The 19,622-nt window shown below is 40.2% G+C and overlaps 1 long non-coding RNA gene across 2 annotated transcripts in view; it reads right to left on the bottom strand.

Moving 5' to 3' along the window:
• The window catches only part of LOC138737630 (uncharacterized), a 91,779-nt gene that overhangs the window by 20,680 nt on the left and 51,477 nt on the right, over positions 1-19,622 (bottom strand). Inside the window, exons 3-4 of one of the 2 annotated variants that reach the window (XR_011341088.1) lie at positions 12,100-12,207; positions 10,542-10,720 (exon numbers count right to left, since the gene is read on the bottom strand). This is a non-coding gene — a long non-coding RNA (uncharacterized lncRNA). Of the gene's footprint in view, positions 1-10,541; positions 10,721-12,099; positions 12,208-19,622 lie in introns of those variants that run through there. The other variant, XR_011341089.1, reaches the window with a different exon arrangement.

Below are 19,622 nucleotides of genomic sequence, written 5' to 3'. Positions count from 1 at the left end.
AAACCAGTCAAAACGACCTGCTGGAGGAACTCAGCAGGTCGAGCTACATCAGTGAGACATAAAGAATGGTTTCATGCTTGAGCCCTTCATTAGGATGGCTCACTGGATTGTTCAAGAGGGCAGCAAGCATTTTAGAGTTGCATTTTAGTCAGATGGGGTTAGCGCAGCAAATGTTCAGCCTTGAGGACCAAGTAGATGTTTGTAACCATCCTATAGCTTCATGATCTCAATGTCAGTGTTTGGCTAACTGTAGCGTGAATAAAAGCTCTCACATTTGGAGGGAGAACATATGCTTTTCTCAGCTTATAACTGAGGGTAGGGGCTGAGGGTTTAGGTGGGAAACCAGGGTTATATATGGGTAGATGGGGGCAGAGCCAGCCATCAGTATAATACACCACCAGTGAATCTCAGTTCTCTGCACTACCACTCTGCACCCCCCCCCCCCGAGTTTTAATAATTTAAATTTAAACTCCAAAGATGTAATGTTGAGATTTGAGTTCATGTTGTGGGTTGTTTGTTAGACAGTTGACTTTAGCACAATACCAAAATATTTTAATTGCAGTGCCAGAGATGGGATCAAAAATCAATTGAAAGGAGCATTATGGCCTTGATTTAATTCATCAGAATATCAACCATTAAATCATATGAAAAGGTGACTGAATTTTACAATATATCATAAGTTATCAATTCTTGACTAATTTGGTTTTATCCAAGTTTTTACCATCACATGTATTTATCTTTACAAAGTATTAAGATACCAACCTATACATGATATTGACATCGCTTTGAGTCAGGGAATCATAGAACATTACAGCACAGAAGACAGGTCTGTCGGAACTATTATTCTTCCTAGTCCCACTGACCTACATGCAGTCCATATCTCCATACACATCTCATCATGTACCTGTCCAAAAGTATCTTAAATATTAAAATTGAGCCCACATTTACCACTTAGCTGACAGCTCATTCCATACTCACAACACTGTGTGAAGAATTTCCCCCTAATATTCCTCCCCCCATAGTGCTATCAATTAAGCCCAACAGAGTAGAAGTCGAAATTAGTAAGCTTTAATCACTATAAACTTACAGTAATAGCTTACATGCTGTTGGCCTGATTCCAAGGCAGTATGGAGGGAGGGGATTGGGTGATACTACCAGTATCGGGGCGGGCCAACCAGTACAATGACTGCAATACAGTGTTCCACCATGTTCACCTTTTCTTTTCAAACAAAATCTGGTGGGGTGAAGTGTTAGAGTCAATTCAGAGTCTATTTACAGGTTCAACCTGTCCCATGGTTTCATCCATCGAACTGACCGTCTCAGTGCCAGCTGTCGTGCTGTTGTAGTCTCCTAGGCAGTGCTCTATGTGACAGGCTGTGATTCGGATGGCTGAACAGAATCAGTTGTATAAGCCAGGTGCCGGACAGAGTCCATATCCCTCTGCCCATCCTGGTACTGCATGGAGTTCTCAACCAGGGGGTGTGCTTTGTGGGTTCTAGTGTGCCTCCAGAGTAGCATAGGTCCTGGGGTCATCAGCCAGACCAGAAGCATTGTTCCTGATGCTGATGTCCTGGGGAAGAATAATTTTTTATGCAGTGTTGCATTTGTCGCTGTACAGAGCAGGGATGTAGTGGCATGAAGAGCTTCTGGTAGGACTTCTTGGCACTAGGAAACAAGAATCCCTTTTGACCTGAGTGCCAAGAGGACTGCTCTTTAAATTTGGCCAGCAATTATTGGTGCAATTCCTCTCTCATAAATGAGGACCCCTGGTCACTGAAAATGTAACTTGGGCATCCGAAGAGCATGAAGAGGTTACGCAGGGACTTAATAGCAGTGGCCGTAGTCATATCTGAGCAGAGAATGGCGAACGGTAATTGTGAGAATTTGTCAACAATAATGAGAAAATACATGTTCCAGTTCATGGAAGAAAGGGTTCCTTGATCAGGTGAGCTTACTCCAGCCAGAAGTGCAGCTTGCACTCTGTGCAGAACGGGCAGCTATGGGGAAAATCCCTGATATCCTCAACCGTGTACAGTGGGGAGGTTGAGGGGTCTCACAAAGCGATAGAGACTGGTGACCCGGGGTGGCAGAGGCTGTTGTGTAGGGCTTGGAGATGATCTGCTTGTATGTTGGTGCAGGTACCCCGGGACAGGGCATCGGGAGGCTCATTGAGGTTCCCAGGTGTAATGAACTGGGATTCACTAGAAGTGTGCTATACTAATGACTGTTCCAACCTCCTGGCTCCTCCCCCAGGAGCCCGTACATAACCCTGGTTTCCTGCCTAAACTCAGAACCGCTCTGAAGCCTGTTCATGAACCCTACCTGTGTTGTAAGCTAGTAAAAGTGTTAGTTCTCCCTTCATTTGAATGTGAGCTTTTATCTACGCTACACCAGGCCGGTTCAAGATCTCGTAGTTGTAGGTGGACAGTTCAATTCTCCACCTCAGGATCTTGTCACTCTTAATTTTTCCCCACTCTTTGTGTAAAACATAAATGTGACTGCACATTGGTTAGCTGGTTAGGTAATGCCTCCAGTGCCACGTAGCTTCCACTATGGCCTTGGTCTCTTTCTCAATAGCTGAGTGCCAGAGTTCAGGGCCCTGGAGGGTTCAGGGAAAAAATGCCATTGGCCTGCCCCCATTGGCCTGCGTGACAACCAGGGTGAAGTCAGCTTCATCGCTCTCCAGCTGGAATGGGATGGATTCATCTACGGTGTGCATCACTGCCTTGGTAAGATTGTCTTTGATGCAAGCGAAGGCTGCTTGGGCTTCTGCCAATGGTTGGGTCCAATTACTCCATTTTCCACCATGTACCCTCGTATAGCCAGATGCAAAGTGCAGAACATGCATTTCTTCTGGTTATTTGTGAGTCTTTGCTGACTGGAGGAATTTATGCAGGTTAGCGTCGTGGTCCTGCAGGTCATAGCCCAGATGGTCACGTTGTCCAGGTAGGGGAACATGGTTTTTAGTTGGTGGTGATCCATCATTCAGTCCATCTTCCTCTGGCAGACCGAAACCCCACTTGTGACTCCAAAGGGGACCCTGAGGAAATGGTAGAGGTGGCATTATTGCCTGTCCTCAGGACAGATCAAGAGCTGGTGATAGGCTGACTTGAGGTCCATGGTGGAGAAGACCCAGTATTGGGCAATTTTGTTCATCATGTTGGCTAGCCATCCAAAAGGGTGAACTGCTTGATGGTCTGCCTGTAGTCTATGACCATCCTGTGCTTCTCTCCGCTCTTCACCACCATGTCCTGCTGCCCTTCAAGGACTGGTGCTGGGCTCTATGATGCCCTTTGCCAGGACTCACTGAACCTCAACCTTGCTAAATGCTCTGTCCCTGCTCATCGTTGCCACTGGCTTACAGTTGAGAGTGAGGGGGGATGGGGCAGTGGGACCTGGAGGGTGGTCAGACCACAGGTCATGAGCAGTGGTGGTGTTTAGGTTGCTGTTTGGTTGTGTTCGGGGAGATGGGTGAGTGGTTTAAAAGTTGGATATTACGGACAGTGAGGGAAGGGTGGGGCCCGTCATATTCGATCATATTGTTGGCAGTATGAGCGGTGCAGAGTTGTGGCATCATAAGGAATTTAAAATTATTGTACGTGGTGCCACCCACGGTTAGCGTTACTGTGCAACTCCCTCAGATTTTGGTTGAATGGGACTTGGAGACCAATGAGAGTTTGCACTGGAATGAGGTCACTGTGAGGGAGCAGTGTTGTATAGTACCCGATGTATGAAGCTTTCGGTGCTTCCCGTGCCAAACAAGCAGTTTGCAATGCAACTATTTACCTCCATGTTCATGATAGACCTTGGTAATTGATGTGGGCTGCTCTGGTCCAGAACGATGGATGCCAGTATCAGTTTGTTGTCTGACTCACTGCTACTGTATGTGTGTGTCTGCAGCCTCCAAGATGCCCCCCTGAAGATGACTGCTCCCATGACTTGCACATGGTCACTACTGGAAGTGATGTCGACCCTGGCTGTTCTGCTCAGGCCCCCGCTGTGCTGTTTTCCGTGACTGGAAGTGGGGCCAAATGTGACATGGTCCAAGATGGTGATGCTTGCTGTTCACACATGGTGCTGCGAGTGGAAGGTCTGGACCTACATACCCGTGCGTAGTGTCATTTACTTCCGCAGCTGGAACAGGTTGCGGTTCTGGCAGGGACGTTCTTCAGCGGATGCTTGTCTGTCCACAACAATAACAATTCGGGTGCTCGGCAATAGTGACTGCAGTTTGGGACCCCACACCCCAAGACAGCAGTGCCAAAACTCCCCATGTGGTAGCTGCACTGCTGGTGGAGTAAACCTCTGTGTTCTGTTGGGTCATCTCTAGCACCTTTGAGATATTGGGCACATCCTGCAGGGTCAAATCACTCTTTTCCAGGAGCCTTTGCTGATGTCATCAGACCTGAGATAGGCCACACAGGCTTCCCTGATCAGTTCCTCCTGTAGACAGTTGCCATAACATCAGTGCAGCCACAAGCTTGCCCCAGCTCCCACAAGGCTCGAATGTATTCATCAACGGACTCACTAGATGCTGGCCGATGGCTGCCCAGGAGGTATCTGGTGTAGATCGCGTTCTTTGGGGCCAGGTATTGCTTCTGCAGGAGTACGTCTCACAGTCTCTAATCATATGGAAGACATGGTGTCCGATCTTTGAAAACAGTAGGTCTCTCTTATCAACCTCTTCCCGAATGTTGTATCACCTCATAAAGGTGTTCAATGCAGCCACTGGTAAAATTTTGTGGAGGTCTCTGGATCCTTGGGATCACTTTCCACCTTCTCCACTCTTATAGCCTTGTCCATGGCAAGTGGTTATAGTGATTAAATTGTAGGTCTATCAATTAGACCTGACAGACCAGGTTGAGTTGAATATGGTTTAATCACTATAAACACAGTCATAGCTTACATACTGTGGCCCTGATTCCAAGTCAGCACTGAGGGAGGGGATTGGGTGATACTGCCTTAATTAGGAATCCAGGAGGGGGAGGAGTTACAGAATCGGGGCAGGCCAACCAGTAAAATGACTGCAATACAGTGCTCCACCACACACTCTTAAGCCATGTCCTTTGGTTTGTATGTCACCTAACCTCAACAGAAAAAGCCTTCTTGCATTTACTCGATCTATATATCATACTTTCTTCAATTTTTAAAATTTCGACATACAGCACGAAACAGGCCATTTTGTCCCACAAGTCCATTCTGCCCAGTTATACCCAATTAACCTACAAACTCCTTACAGACTGTGCGGGATTTTAAACCCAGTCCCGATCGCTGGCACCGTAATGGTGTTGTACTAATCGCTACACCAACCGTGCTGCCATTTTGAAAACCTCTATTAAATTTCCCCTCCTTCTTTTATGATCCAGGGATTAAAGTCCAAACCTGTTTAGCCTTTCCCTGTAACTCAGTTCCTCAACTCCCATCAACATCCTAGTGTGATAGTACAGATTCTATCATCAAAGTACATATGTACAGATTGTAGTGTAGGATGACTGTGATTGGCTGAGAGTATAGCCACACCTACTGACAGGTCTTAAAGGATTGCTCCTAGTCAGACCAGGTCATTTTGGACTGGTCGACCTACTTGTGATATGCTCCAGTCTTTTAGTTAATAAAAGCCTTGGTTTGGATCAACAACACTTTGGTTCTTTCGACGCGCATTACACCTAGTAAATCTTCTCTGCACTCGTTCAATTTTATTGATATCCTTCCTGTAGTTAGATGACCAAAATGGCATACAATACTCCCAATTTGGCCTCACCAATGATTTATACAACTTTACCATAACATCCCAACTTCTCTACTCATTACTTTGATTTATGAAGGCCAATGTGCCAAAAGCTGTACCTGTGACAACACATTCAGGGAATTATATATCTGTACTCCCAGATCCATTTGTTCTACGATATTCCTCGGTGCCCTGTCATTTACCGTGTATATCCTACCTTCGTTTGACCTTCCAAAATGCATTAGATGCCATATACCATTTTTCAACGCAGTTTTCCATTTGGTCTAGATCCCTCTGCAAGCTTTGAAAGACCTTCCTCTCTGTCCACTACACTTTCAACCTTTGTCATTTGAAAACTTGTTGCTCCAGTTCATGATGTTATCATCTAGATCATTTATATAGTTGACTAACAACAAAGGACCCAGCATCGATCCTTGAGACGCACCACTGGTCACAAGCCTCTTGTCAGAGAGACGATCATCCACTTCCAATCCTCTGGCTTCTCCCAAAAAGCCAATGTCAAATCCAGTTAACTACCTCACTATGAATGCCGAGTGACTGAACTTTGCCGACTAGCCTCCCACGTCAGGCCTTCTCTACAGCTGCTCAGTCAGCTTGAACACTTCACTGTAAGACAAACCAAAGCAACAAGTTCAGCTGCATTGCGAAAGCACATCAAATCAACACTGTCAATATTTCGTTCACTATTTGCAATCTTTGAAACTAATGAATTGTGTTGTTTTCAACAATCACCACCTCACAGTTTTCTGTAAATTTGATAAAGTATCCTGAAATAAGCTTTGATTACAATGGGCACTTTTGGGTGCATTTTTGGATTTTGGCCTGCTAATAACAGAAATCACCTTAAAATTTTCATATCACATACCGTTCTTTATATATAACCTATTCTTGTGATTTTCTGTTGCATTTTAAGTCTACTAGTATATTGCCCACAACATAAGCTTTTTTGATCAGTCCAAGCATGCCTGGGCATGCTATGCATATGTTGCCTTAGGCCTGGGGATGCTTCGTCAGATAGATGCAGGCAGGCTATAAAAGCAGCTCATAAACACAGATGCTGAGCATTATATTGATATAGATTTAATGCATGTTGATGCACATGTTCTTCAGGGAATAGTATAGCATTTATTGTCTTCAGGAAGATTCAACACAACAGAAATATCTCAGCAATAGCTGTGATACATTCTGTTACTTTTTTGGCAAGTTTATGCTTAAGGCTCAAAGACACACCATGACTGCACTTATTAAGAAAGCCTTGGAGGTCTAATTCGGTGTAAAATTGGTGACCAGGAGAAACACTGGGCTCCTCACATTGTTGTGCAACACGTGCAGTCGATGCCACTTGCAGTCCCAATGATATGGCAAGAACAGAAGGATCACGTGACCCTCTGTTATGTCTGTCTGACCGATGTATTTGGCTTCTCTGTTCAAAATAAGAAATCTATTGTATACTCCAATCCGCCTTCAGCCGCAAGATGACCATTTGCTAGTTCCAAAGCCACCAGAGAAGGTGATGGATTTTCTATTTGAGACAGATGTTCCCAAGAATAACTAATGCCAAGATTAAGGAAGGCATGTTTATTAGTCCACAAATCAGTCATGTTATCAATGACGGGTGATTGAAGGATGTACTGGTTAGGCTGGATAAATTATCAGGGAATGCATTTAAAGATGTTATTGAGAATTTTCTTAGCAACTATACAGCACCAAACTATATCTATCTGATGACAACCTGCTTCAAACATACAAAACCACAAAGTGCAACATGTCATTGAAAATTCATTTTCTCCTTTTGCACTTGAACATCTTCCCTGCTGATCTTGGTGCAGTCAGTGATGAACATAGTGAAAGATTCTTTTTTTAAAAATTTGAATTGGACATACAGCATGACAACAGGTCATTTTGGCTCATGAGTCCATTCCACTCAATTTACAGCCAATTAACCCACACCCCCGGTACGTTTTGAATGGTGGGAGGAAACCAAAGCCCTCAGGGAAGACACACCCTGACACAGGGAGGGCGTAAAAACCCCTTCCAGTACAAACTCCTTACAGCAGGACAGCGATATCAGGGCAACTGGAATCCATCAATGCTGTGCAACTATTGTTGGACACAGACTTGAGAGGCATCAGATGCTGAGTACAAACGAAAATCAGCGGCAAAACGTTGTTGAACTCATGCAATATGTCAGTATCATTCTGCAATTAAGCATACTAAATTTAATAAAAATGAATTTAATGTTTCTCCAACTTCTCACCTGATACAGCAAATCTGAAATTATCTTCAGCTGAGGTTGCCTATCATAATCCCCAATTTTTTTCAGGGAGCAAACCTTTTAAAACAATTGTTGTCCAGTGTAATGATTGTTTACTTTACCTTTAGGAAGTTAGATCTTTTCTTTGGAATTGTGAGCTTTTATTGACTCTCGCCTCACTTACTGTCAGGGTAAATGTAAATGATCATGCTCTGGGTGTATTGTGAATGCATTTCTGGGCTATCAGCTAGGGTTTGGTATGTTGATACAGTGCCATGATTTTGAGTCTGACCATTGGCAGTAGGGGATAGAATGAATGTAATTGCATAAATCTAGACTTTTCTTTTAGGAAAAAGCTAATCTTGTAATGATTACCACAAAATGGTGAACAGAATTGGTGCTTAGAGGTCGTTCAGAGGAAGAAATTTTTCATCCGACCTGTTCTGGGCTATATATGAAAGTATTTTCACTCCACCCACCGTTCAGGGGGACATTATGGAAGGATAATAAATGCTGGCATTCTAATAGGCACCACATCCATGAAGGAGTACATTTTAAAAATAAGATATGGTTGAATGTTAAAATCAATTTTGTGTTCAAGGTTGTAAAAGCACTGTGATTATAAATTACTGCAACATAATTGAAGCCTTTTTTAAAATTCAACCATGTAAAGTCTCCTGATATCCCAACTCCTGAAACTAGAATGCTACATGAGATATTCCAGCTGTTTATCCCTGCCAGAGTGAAATAATATCCATTATCAATTCTGCCTCAAGGGCTATGACTATCATCTGTGAAAAAGTATTCCTAACATCTGTGAATAAAGTACATTGATCCACAATTGTAATAATTACCCAATTGACGCTGTGCACACTTAACTTGATATAGAAGAGAACATCACACTCTATTATGCTCATGTTAATAAATCAGACTTCATTTGTATTCTTTTTGCAATAACCTTTTGTAATAATTACTTGGTGTTATCACCATTCTTGCATTTCTATAATTTTAATTCCTATTTATACCTTTCTACTCGTCATCCTTATTCAGGTATATTTAAATGGTTCAGAGCTCATGATGAAAGAATCTTTAATCTGATAATGAATGCATTTTTTTCAGTTAACCTAATCTTGTTGAAAGTCAACAGATTAAACAAAGATTACATTTCTCTCAAGAGAGTGTAGATATTTGGGAACATACATCTTTAAGCAAACAGCTTTTATCAAAGTTTATCAATATGCAACTGATCTCTGCATATATTTCATTAACTTTGCAAAAAGAAACAAAATGCAGTCCTCTGTTTTAAAAATAATGTCCAGAAAGCAAGAAATTCAGCTTTCTTTTTGTAAATTTACATGATTTTGTTAACTAATTTGAATTGTTATTCTTCACCAAGATTATTCAATTACACATAAATCACAGATGTGCTGGAGAAACTCAATAGGTCATGCAGATCCTTGGGAAGTAAAGGGCAACCAATGTTTTGGGCCAGGGGCCATTTGGGTATTGCACTCGGCCCAGCATCTGCAGATTTTCTTCAAGATTCTTTTATTGTCATGTAATAACAGAAAATGTAAGATTACACAAAATTTCCTTTAGTCTGCCATAAGGTAGACGAAGAGCCGCCATTAGTATCTCCCAGTGCCCCTTATAATAAGAAAAAGAGAGTCCCTTCAGGGTCACCAAGTGGCCATAGATTCACCTCCAACACTCCCACAGCCTCTGCAACCTATCTACCCATTGGCAACCCGAACCCCAGGTCCAAACTTCCAATATGATCAGAAAATCTTCAGCGCCTGTGACCCTTTGGGAGCCCTTCTTGCCCTCAGCAACCTCTCAAAATCTGGTTCTGATACCTTGTTCCCATGAGCATGCAGGCTGTGTGGTCCTTTGAGCGCAAGCTGCCATCATCCCATAGACTGTATGGGTCTTTGAGCCGCTGGTCCCCTGCCATGGCTACTGTCCTATGGTCTGCTCTGCTTCTCCTTCTCAACTTGGGGGTGTTCTCCATTTTTATGGTGCCCTATGCCCATCTCCCAACTTTATGCATCTTATATATTAATCCAAAATGCCAGGACCCACTTTAAAAAGTATAGATTTTAAAGCTCTGAAGTGTTGGTCTACTATTAGTATATGACCTTTCTGATTGACCTAATTAGGTTAATCTGTGTAAAACATCTACCTCATAATGACATACAATTATGTTTTGTACACCAAAATCACATTTTGCTCTCTGAACTAAAGTAGACGTTCTGTTCGGTACAAGGAACTGGGCAGCACCACGTGAAGGATAATTGTATATGTGCGTCTGGGACTCGTGTGCATCCAGCTGAAATCAATGCAATTGGATTTCATTCTAATGATGATAAAGTCATTTTGAGGCTTCTCCGGTGAATCCACAGCAGATCAGTCCACCATTCCCCCGTTCAGCCCACAGCCAATCACTCAACAGTTCAAGCTAGCGTTATTGAGAACCATTACTACTGGAAATCTAATCACAGAAATCCTAGCTTTGGGAAATATTTATTGTAGTGGTCTAATTTCTCACATAACTCAGTCAGGAGTTGGAACCTTGATTAAGTTTTCACACCTTCATGATTTTCTGAAGCCAATTGCAGAGCCCTTGGTTTATTCATCAGATGAAGGATTTTAAGGAGCACCTTTTAGAGCTGTATGATTCAATTCCATACCTGGCATTGACTTTGTCAGCTAAGCAACTGGGGGAATAATAATAGCAATAAATATAATAATGGCAATGGCCTTAGCTGGAGTATGTAAAGAACACCATGCTGTAATATAAAAGTGCTTGCTGCAATAATAAAAAAAAACAAAACCCCATTTCACATCAGCCATTGCTCACTACAAAACATTCTTTTCTTGAACAAATGGAAATGTTTGAGATGCAGAGAGCGACAACCAGATGCAGTGTACCATTAAGGGAAATGTACGTGATGTGGGTAGATTCTGCCAATTTTTCATAGCTGGGAATTGTACTTCTTTTTCAACAGTTGATTCATGAGGACCACAGAAAATATAAAAGGATCGTGCAGAAGGCTGCTAAAGGATGGAGATTCTGCCTGTTTGCATTAAAAGGTATTGGAAATGATTCAAACTGAACTTTCTATCATGGCAGCTCAGTTCTTATATTGTTTTGCAGGGGAAAAGAAGCAAGAATGCTCTTCAATGTATCATTTCAGCAATGTTTGTTAGATTTTGTGTAATATTCATTAAAAGTCACCTTTTAACGCCCAGTGGGGACAAGAAACCAATTTTTTTTGTGCTTTTTCAAAAAGCCTCGATTTTTATTGTTGCCAGGAAGAATAGGGTCGGATATATTTTCATTCAAGTAATTTTCAAATTTTAATTCCAAATACTTGCTAACATTTGGAATAATGTTTTGCAGAGAAACTGAAATGGTTGAAACATCTAAATGGTTTCTTAGTTTCACTTATTACTCATGGTGCCAGTCATCATTTGTCTCATGTGAAAGAGGGGCTTTGAAACGAATGTGCAGAAGTAACAGTGGCACATTTCACACCAAGTGTTACATTAACTGGGCTTTTGAGTATAACAATAAGGATTTATGACAATAGTTACTGGGTAAAAGATAAATTTAGGGAGGCTGGAACTGTTTTCCTCTGACAAGTGGACTGAGGAGGAGATGACAGGTCTGTGCGTGATGGATACTAGAAGCTGAGTGTTGGCGATCACTGATGGAGGGAAGGAGAATCCAGAGTAACATAAATTGAACCTATTTATGCAGCACCTGATAGGGATCTGGAGGGGAGCTAGGTTCCAAGGTGGCCTTCGATCCAGTGCGACAAGTGGATATTGAAATAAAATTGGCAAGGTTGTAGAAGTCAGGGCCTGAAACTGGAGAGTTGCTCTGGTAGAGAGCTAGTAGACACACAATGGCCAAATTACTTCCATCTGTGGTGTAACCATTCTCTCCATCTAATCCTAAAAGTACCTTGTGTTGGCGTGCAATAAGAAGTTACTTGTTATGCTTCAAGTGGTGTGGGAGAATAATGCTAAGAGCACCTGCTGTGGGTTGTTGTCCTGGAGATACCCGCTGCAGGTATATATTGCTTCTTACCTGTTGGGAATGTAGTCCTGGTGATGTCTGCTGTTATGCTGGAGATGCTTATTGTGTAGGTGTATTGCCAGTGATACTGACTGAGAAGGGGTATCGTTCTTGGAGTACCTGGTGTAGGACGACAATGTTAGTGACTCCCATGTGCAATGGTGGACATAATGTATTCGTAAACTCTAACAATGATTTCTTTCTCAATTGGGAATTTGAGTCGCTTTAAAACTTTCACAGTTATTTTGTGGAAAATGACGTGCTTGGTGAAAACACACTGCCAAAACACAATTAGTATGATAAAGTAATAACTGAGTCTTTTTTAAAAAAGAACAGCATTTGTTTGCTTTGTGCACTGACCATAAAATTTATATGAGTTAAGCTCTTGTTTAATGATGTGGCTGATAATTAGTTACCACAAATGGCTTGCTTCGTCTGTCTAACCCCATTCTGTTTAAAGTGGAGTTTTATCCTTGCTTATGGCTAATGCGTTTGGAGATAATTCATCCCAATGAATAAGTCATATTGTGTACACGTCAGGAGTTTATATTCCAGTGGGAACTAGTATTGTTAAAATGAAATTTTCAAACCTTGGTAATTGTTCTTCATTAGCACAGCAACAGCTGAACAAAAATAATTAGATTAAGTCAAGGGGGTAATATTGCAAATCTATGTGGTTCTTTAACCATTACTCCTTAAAATACTACTTGATAAACTAATGATTGTATTATTATTGATCTAGGTTTCAGGTTCAAAATCAGGATTTATTATTGTGAACAAGTCATGAAATTTGGTGTTTTGCGGAAGTGTCGTAGTGCAATCATTCATATTATAACCATCTTACAACATTACTTTAAAAAAATTAAAATAATAGTACACGAAAAGTAAGGCAGTGTCTTTGGTTCATTGATTAGGCAGCGGGGAAGAAGCTGTCCTTGTGCCATTGAGTGCTCGTTTCTGTTGTTAGGTAGCACAAATCTGGACAGTCAAAACAATGATGCAAAATGTTCTATGAAAATAATAGACTTCAATGTTCAGAATTCATTTATTTATTGGTTTGAAAGGGAATTGAGGGTATAAATGATTAAATTTGTTGCACTTGAAATAAACTGTTCTAAGATTATGTATCTGAAATCTACAGAATCACAAGGCTTTTTACACAGAAGATCCAGCATTAAGCCACTTTGGTTGTTTACACTGAACTGCATAAAACCAGGTCAGTCTGTCATTTTACATATCAAGCTGGTATTCCGGGAGCAAAAGAGGCAGGACGTGTAACACAACAGTCAGCGTCTAGTGTCACCTATAATGTATTTGAAACCATGTATTGTCAAAAGAAATGGATCAAAAATATTCCTCTGGTCTTGTATGTGAAGTTGAAATTAGGGTGATAACAGTGAATAACGGCAACAATAATTATTATCACTGTGTGGCTCACTAGCACCACCAGAATCTATCATTGGGGGCTAGCGCCGGGCTGTCGGGAAATTCTCCCACTGGCTCACTGTCAGTCCCCATACTGGTTGTTGGGAAAGTGTCAGGTTCGAGAGAGATGATTCTGGACACAAGGCTTTCCAGTCATATTGGGAATAAAACATACATCCATACAGTTTATAAAAGAGTATGGGGAAAATACACACACAATTTAATAAAACATGCGCACCACACCCATGGCTGAGGACATTTTCAATATCTCTGCCAGAGCCCCTGCAATTTCTACACTAGCCTCTTTCATGTTCCGAGGAATATCTTGTCAAGCCCTGAGGATTTATCCACCTTTATTTGCTTTAAGACAGCAAACACCTCCTCCTCTTTCATCTGTATAGGGTCCATGACCTCACTGCTTGTTTTCCTTATTTCCCACAACTCTGTGCCTGTTTCCTGAGTAAATACTGATGAAAAAAAAAGCATTTAAAATCTACCCCATCTCTTTTGGCTCCATTCAAAGCTGACCAGCCTGACCTTCGAGGGGGCCAATTTTGTCCCTTACTATCCTTTTGGTCTTAATATATCTGGAGAAACTGTTAGGATTTTCCTTCACATTGTCTGCCAAAGCAACCTCATGTCTTTTTTTTTAGCCTTCCTGATTTCTTTCTTGATGTTTTTCTTGCATTTTTTATACTCCTCAAGTACCTCATTTGCTCCATGTTGCCTATGCCTGTTATAAACTTCTCTCTTCTTCCAAACCAGATCCCCAATATCGCTTGAAAACCAAAGTTACCCTCTAACCTTGCCTTTGATTCCAACAGGAACACTATACTCTTAAAAATTCACCCTACCCCTTCCATTTTCCTCACACATCCTTGCTGGAAAATAACCTATCCCAATCCACGTATTCTTTCTCATTTCCTCAAAATTGACTTTTCTCCAATTTAGAATCTCAACCCAAGGCCCAGACCTATCCTTCAACATAATTAACTTGAAACTAATCGCATTATGATCACTAGACCCATAATGTTCCTGACACATACTTCCGTCACCTGTCCTGTCTTGTCCCTAATATGAGATCCAGAATTGCATTTTATCTAGTTGGTACCTTTATATATTGATTTAGAAAATGTTCCTGAACACATTTGATAAACTCCAAGCCATTTTACAGTATGGGAGTCCCAGTCAATATGTGGAAAGTTAAAATCCCCTACTATCACAACTTTGTTTCTGGCAGCTGCCTGCTATCTCTCTACAGATTTGCTCTTCCAATTTTTACTGACTATAATATAACCCCGTGAGTGTGATCACACCTTTTCTGTTCCTCAATTCCTCAGTAGATGAGCCCTCTGGTCTGTCCTGCCTGGCCCAGCTGTGATGTTTTCCTTGATGAGCAATGCCACTCCTCCCCCTTTCATTCCCCCCCACCCCAGTTCTATCATGTCTAAAGCAACGGAAGCCTGGAACATTGAGCTGCCAGTCCTTCCCCTCCTGCAACCAAGTTTCACTAATGGCCACTATGTTGTAATCCATGCTCTAAACTCACCTGCCTTTCCTACAGTACTCCTTGCATTGAAATAGATGCACCTGAAAACATTTCCACCACATTCAACCCATTGACTTCTATCAGTGCATGCAATTTTAACATCATCGTCTCCCTCCTCCACTCCTCTATTTGGGCTGCATGGTTGGCATAGCAGTTAGCACAATGCCTTTACAGCACCAGTGATCAGGATCGGACCGGGGTAAGGAGTTCGTATTGACCTAGTACATTTTGAATGGTGTGAGGAAACCGGAGTCCCCAGGGAAAACCCACGCAGACATGGGGAGAACATACAAACTCCTGTGAAGATAGCGCTGGATTCGAATCCAAGTCCCGATCACTGGCACTGTAACAGCATTGCTAACAATTTGTGGTGAGCTTAACAAAATCTCGATCTGCTTCCTCCTTTGGGGTTTTTCTGCACCTTTGATGTCATGTAGTCCTACAATGGTATTTCTTTAACAGTACCAGCTGGTTTTTCTCTTCTGAAAGATTCCCTTCTGACAGAAATGCAGAACCGAACCAGTATTTATTTAATCCCAGGGAAATGGAAGAAATAACACTGGGCAACAAGATTTTGCTTCCTGAACACTTTTGTGTGTATTTTATGAATTTTGGGCTGCTGATTATGAAATTCAACTTAAGCGGTCCTATCTTTGACTAATTTTGAGATATAACCTATTTTTATGTTTTACTGTCAATTTTTAAAAAATCACACTTCAAGCATGAAGTGGAACATGTCATTGAAAATTCATTTTCTGCATCTCACTTGGACTTCTATACCGACCATGGTACAGTTAGATGAACCAGGATATTGCGACCATGGAAATGAACTTTCAGTGTAACTGGAATCCATCAATGCTGGCCAACTATTGTTGGACACTGACATGAGAGGCATCAGATGCTGAGTGCAAATGAAAATCAGGGATAAAACATGTTTAGGTCAGTTGAACTAATGCAATGTGTCAGCTTTATTATGCAATTAAACATACTGTACTAAATTCAATAAAAGTTCATTTAATGTTTATCCAACTTCCGACGTGATGCAGCAAATCTGAAATTATCTTTGTGTTCAGCTTGAAGTTGTCTTTCATAATCCGCAATTTATTTTTCAGGAAGTAAACCTTTTTGAAAAAAATTGTTTTTTTGAATATTTTATTTTTGATTTTTTTCCAAAAATTATACATGGTAACGTTTTCAATATACAATATATTAAACTTTTTCTCACAAACACAACTAACAAAAACAAAGGAGTTCCTCCCCCCCTCTCCACCCCCTTCCATACATACAGATCCATTCACTGTCATATACATTTATTTTAAGTATAGAATACAGTTGAGAAAACTACATTTTTATGTATATAATAGTTACTTTTATACCCTTTTTTGTTCCTATTTATTATGGAATCTGGGCCCCTATGTGGTCCAGGTTTGGCTGCCAGAACTTTACAAAAGTGTTGTATTTATTCTTTAAGTTGTATGTTATTTTTTCCATAGGTATACAGCTGTTCATTTCTGCAGTCCCTTATGCTATAAGTAGAGGGTAGTCGGGCTTCCCAGTGATCATGATACATTTTTTTGTTACTGCTAGTTCTATTTTTATAAATGAGATTTGATATTTGGCCAATTTGTCGCTTATTTCCAAGAAATTACCTAATAGATATAGGTCTGGGCCGCCCATGAAAGCTTCTCATGTTATCCTGGTTAATTTTTCTGTGATTTCTTGCCAAAATAGCCTCATTTTCATGCACAACCACATGGAATGCAGAAAAGTTCCTGTCTCAGACCCACATCTGAAACACATTCTAAAATTACGGCTTTTGATTTGTTTAATTTTTGTGGGGTCAGATATAATTGGTGTAAAAGATTACACTGAACCAGTCAATCTCTTGCATTTATAACTGACGTCGTGCTGACCTTACACCAATATTACCAGCTTCTTTCTGAAATCACCACACCCAAGTCCAACTCCCATCTTTCCTTTGACCTCTGAAACCCTGGCTTTGCACTTTAACTCTGGAGACCATCGTACATTTTTCTTATAAATTTGGATGTATTCCCCATCCAAACCATTTGTTCAGTTTCAATAATTTCAGGTGGGGTCAACGTTGGCTCCCATCTTTCTCTTAAGAATGATCTAAGCTGGAGAAAACAGAAGAAAGTCCTATTGACCACTCTGTATTCATGTTTTAATTGTTCAAAGAATATGAGAGTTCCTTCCATGTAACAGTACTTAATATATCTTATTCCTTTGTCATACCACAAATTTAATATTCTATTGCTCATGTTCATAGGTAGTAACACACCTTTCCCCAACAGTGCTTTTATTGATATTCCTTTTTTTTTCCAATTCATTCATTAATTTCTTGCCAAGTTCTAATCATATCTATTAGAATGGGGTTATTTATCTTTTTCTTCAGTGATTTGAAATTCCATTTATAGATAAAGTCCTTTGCTTCCCCCTTCTCCATTGAATACTTTCCCATTTGAACCCAAGATGGGAGTTTGTCTTCAGTGAAGAAGGCTGTGAGAAATCTAGCCTGTGCAGCTAGGTAATATTTTTTGAAATCTGGAAGTCTACATCCTCCCAGCCCATAGACCCATGTCAGTTTTTCTAATGCAAGTCTTGGTACCTTATTATTCCATAGGAACTATCTAATATGGTTGTTTAGTAGCTTAAAATAGTTCTTACATAACAGAATAGGCAACAATTGAAAAAAGGTATAGCAGTCTTGGCATCACTTTCATTTCAATGCAGTTAACCCTTCCCACCAAAGTAATCGGTAAGTCTCTGCATTTCTGAAGGTCTCTTTTTATCTTCCCAAGAAGAGGACCAGAATTTAGTTTGAGCAGATTTTGCAAGTTTCTATTTCAAGATATTTTACTCCATCCATCTTCCATTTAAATATACTTCCTTTTTGGTATCTTTCCTACTCAATATTTGTTGATGGCATTATCTCACTTTTATCCATTTTTATTCTATAGCCTGATATTCTTCCATATTCATCTAGTGTTACTTGTAATTTTTCCAAAGATTTAGCCAGTTCTGATAGGTACAATAGCACATACTTGGCAAATAGACTGAATTTGTGTTGTTCTTGTTCGACTTTGAAGCCTTTTATATCTGGATCCCTTCTTATGATCTCTGCCAGCATTTCAATCGCTAAAATATAAAGCACTGGGGATAGGGTGCATCCCTGTGTGCTCGATCTACTCAAGGGGAAGACCACCATGTCTGATTATTTGTTATTATTTTAGCTTGTGGTTTATTATATAAAGTTTTTTTTATCCAATTTATAAATGTTCTGTCTATACCACAGTTTTCAAGTTTTTAAATAAAAAAGATAATTCCAAATGGTCAAATGCTTTTTCTACATCTAAGGAGTCTGAAATATTTGGATTTCATTCAGATTTAGCCTGTGTGTATTATATTAAACAATCTTCTTAAATTATTTGAGGAATGCCTTCCTTTAACAAATCCTGCTTGGACCATATGTATCAGTTTTGGCAAATATTGTCCTAACCTATTAGTCAATGCCTTCTCTACTATCTTATATTCCCCATTGAACAGGGATATTGGTCTGTATGATGAAGTTTTTTGTAGGTCCCTATTCTTTTTTGGTAACACTGCAATAATTGAGGTAGTGAATGACTCCAGGAGGGTCTATGTTTCCATAGCAGGGCCCAGGACATCCATCAAAAAGGGCATTAATAATTATTTCAATTGCCTATAAAACTCAGGTGGAAATCCATCCACTCCCAGTGATGTATTAGACTGTAGGATGCCCAGAGCCTTTTTGATTCTTCCCTTGTGAAGGGATCATCTAATTCTATCCTTTATCTCTCTTTAAGCCTTGGATGTTCAACATTCAGCAAAAATTCTTCCATTACATTCTCATCTCATAGTAATTCTGATTTGTATAGTTTTGTGTAATATTGTCTAAAAGAGTCATTAATTTCTTTTTTCCTACATATTAGTGTATCTGTTTTTGTTTACATAGCATTTATCATTCTTGATGACTCCTCTGTTTTAATCTGCCAAGCTAAAACTTTGTGCGTCCCTTTCATCCAACTCATAGTATTGTTGTTTCATTTTTAATATAGCTTTTTCTGTCCTATATGTTTGTATTGTATTATATTTTAGATTTTTTTATTCTCCATTAATCTCTATTCTTCTTGTAGACCTTTTCTTTGATTTTTTTTTTCTAATTCTTTAATATCCTTCTCCAAACTGGTTATTTCTGCCATATGTTCCCTCTTCAGATTCTTTGTTTAGGATATAATTTGTCCCCTTATATATGCTTTAAGTACAACCCATATCAGAAAACTATTATTAATAGATGGCAGATTTGTTTCACAAAATATTTCTATCTGTCTTTTTATAAATTTGCAGAAGTCTATTCTTTTATGCAATGTAGTATTGTGACAGCATCTGTATATGTTCTCTTGCTTTTCCATTGTTGATATAATTAATGTTAATGGAGAGTGTTCTGATAGAAATAGAAATATTCTGTTTTTATCACTTTACTTTTTAACTGGGCAGACGTTAAAAATAAGTCAATCCT

This window comes from Narcine bancroftii, chromosome 6, assembly GCF_036971445.1.
Source record: "Narcine bancroftii isolate sNarBan1 chromosome 6, sNarBan1.hap1, whole genome shotgun sequence".
Lineage (NCBI taxonomy): Eukaryota > Metazoa > Chordata > Chondrichthyes > Torpediniformes > Narcinidae > Narcine > Narcine bancroftii.
This window is presented reverse-complemented; position numbering and strand designations above follow the sequence as displayed.